We start from the raw sequence: 2,823 nt of genomic DNA, 5'->3' as shown, positions 1-2,823 counted from the left end.
GAGAAACCCTGTCTCAAAAAACAAAACAAAACAAAAAAATAATGCACATGAAATAAAAATAAATCTAAAGCAGAGGAGGGTGTGCTGGAGAGATGATGGCTCAGTGGTTAAGAGCACCAACTGCTCTTCCAGAGGCCCTGAGTTCAATTCCCAAAAACCACATGGTGGCTCATAACCATCTGAAATGGGATCTGATGTACTCTTCTGGTGTGTCTGAAGACAGCTACAGTGTACTCATAAAATAAAAATAAATACATTTTTTTAAAAAGGAAGGTTTTTCTTACTGTGGTGCCAGAGAAAGAAGCAAGGGTCTTATGCAAGCTAGATGAGGTATTTCACACTTTAGCTACTTCTCCAGACACCTGGAAGAACTTTTGTTAAGATGAGCTTCTAGGGGCTGGACGGACACCCCAGCAGCTAAGAGCACTTGTTGTTTCTCCAGAGAACCAGTTTGGTTCTCAGCACCCACGTGGTGGCTCTCAACCATCCATTACAGGGGAGGTGACACCTTTGGATGGACATACAAATATGCAGGCAAAAGATTTAGATACTGGCAAAAAAAAAAAAAATCTTTTTTTTATTTTTTTCTATTTTTCAAGACAGGGTTCCTCTGTATACCCCTGGCTGTCCTGGAACTCATTTTGCAGACCAAACTGGCCTCGAACTCAGAAATCCAGAAATCTGCCTGCCTCTGCCTCCCAAGCACTGGGATTAAAGGTGTGCACCACAACGCCCGGCTTTTTTTTTTTTTTTTTTTTTTCCAGTCTTGAATTCACAGAGGTCATCAGCCTCTGCCTCCTGGATGCTGGGATTAAAGATGTTTGCCACCATGACAACAGGGCAGAGGCTCCATTTTTCTATGGCTTGGTCTGTGAACTTTGGAACCTCACTGCCCCATCCCACTCACAGCCTGTGCCACACCTGGGAAGATCTGTTGGTCTGCCTTCTGGTCTAGGGCATGTAACCCAGAGTCACTCAGCACTGAAGTGACAGACTCCAAGCAGCCAAGATCTCTGACACTGGCAGGGACTGGCAGAAGAGAAGCGACATTGAGTGGACAGCTGGGGACCTGGCAGCCAAGAGTGAGCTCTGTCATGAAGCCAGCTCTGCTTCCCTAATACTACTGTGAACTATAGGTCTTTGCTTGAATGGTCCCCTGGTTTTCTCTTAGGGGATCCCTACAGCTTGCAGGGTAATGTCCCAACTTCTGTCACCGTGAGATGCCCGCTGTGCTACAGGCTGACCCTTACCTGCTTCTCGCTTTGATACAACCCTTTTCTAAGAAACTTCCTTTGAAATTTCCCAACAGAGCTCATCGCCATCATTGTGGCAAGACTCTATCCAGCGCTTGCTGGGTGCCAAGTAGCAGAGGCAGTGTGCCAAGGTGGGCAGGGTGAACAGGACAGGGGCATCCGTTCTCCTCTTGGCTTCTCAGCTCCTTGCTCCTGGGTGCTCCATCTGTCTCCAGGGGAGACATCCTGCATAGCTGTTGTGTTTGCACCTGGGGCTCCTGGGCTGGCTCTGACTCCTGGCTAAGGCCATCTCGGTATGTGGCTGACTGCGTTGTCATCAGGCGCCCTCCCCACCCCAAGCTGGAATTTTCAGAACAATGTTAGCAAGAACAGGAGCGAGGCAATGCTGGCCGCTGTTCCCTGAGTCTTGAGAATCTATAGGATAACAGGCACCTGGCCCACTTCTTAGCCACTCTGAAGGTACACACCGACCTGGGACAGGAGCCTGGCCCTACAGGTCACACAGCTCCCCAACTGGCCCTGAGCTCAGCCCTCTGGGAGCCTCTTCCGGAGGCTGGATTCCAGGAGCCTCCTCTTTCTAAACCCTGCTCTGCACACCCCCTCCCCCCAGCACTGGCCTGGCTTCCTGGAATTTCTCCTCCTAATTGAAACCAAACACCGGGGCTCCTCAAGGGCTGTGCCCTGGAGGCCCCGTGGGTTTCTCTTTTCCTCCCTCCTCCCTTTCCCCAAATGGGGCCTCTGGGGGTACTGGGGGTGGGGTGCTCAGCCCAAGGCAGCACGGGGAGGGGGTAAGGGGTAAGGGGCTCACAGCTGCTGGGCTGTGAACAAGCTAGACTTGGCTGTCTCACAACTGAAGAGGCATTGAAGGGCAGGCTGGCGATCCAGGCAAAGGGGACTGGGATGATTTCCTCCACTGGGACTGTCCCAAGAAAACCCTGGACCATCCCTGTCTCAGGCAGTAGGTCTGGGAACTGGAGAATGGGTTGGTGAAGGTCAGCCTCAACTAGACCGTCTGTGTGACCTTAGGCAAATTATTTCCTCCTCTCTCTGAATCTTGAGTTCCTCAAGGTACAAGCATGAGGCTATGTGGGGACCTGACTCAGATAATGTTCATAATTACCACCTGGTCTTAGTGATGAAGCTAGGCATACTAACCCTTTCCAGTACATCTACAGGGATGGAGAGAGGCAGCCTAAGAACATGTGGGGCTGTTGAGAGCTGCAGTTGGAAAGGTCACTGGGGGGTCAATAAATGTTTGTTGAATGAAGGAATTCTTTCCCCTTTTTACAAACATTTACCAAATGTCTTCCTTGTTTCAAACACTGGGGCAAAACCCTAAGGCAGCAAGGCTGATTCCCCTGAAGGTGGAGTCTGGGAAGGAAGCCCATTGTCATGCCTGTCAAAGGCACCACTAGGAACCTGCAGGCTGATGCTGTGACCAGAAAGCAGAGAGGGCAGGGACCCTGGGGAGGGTCAGACCAAGACTGGGCAGCGGTTAGAATAGTCGGGACAGCTTTCCAGAGAAAAGTGACCAAGTGACCTTCTTGATACTTCTTTTTTTTTTTTTTTT

Source organism: Mus caroli, chromosome 4 (assembly GCF_900094665.2).
Source record: "Mus caroli chromosome 4, CAROLI_EIJ_v1.1, whole genome shotgun sequence".
Taxonomy (NCBI): Eukaryota; Metazoa; Chordata; class Mammalia; order Rodentia; family Muridae; genus Mus; species Mus caroli.
Note: the sequence above shows the minus strand (reverse complement) of the source record.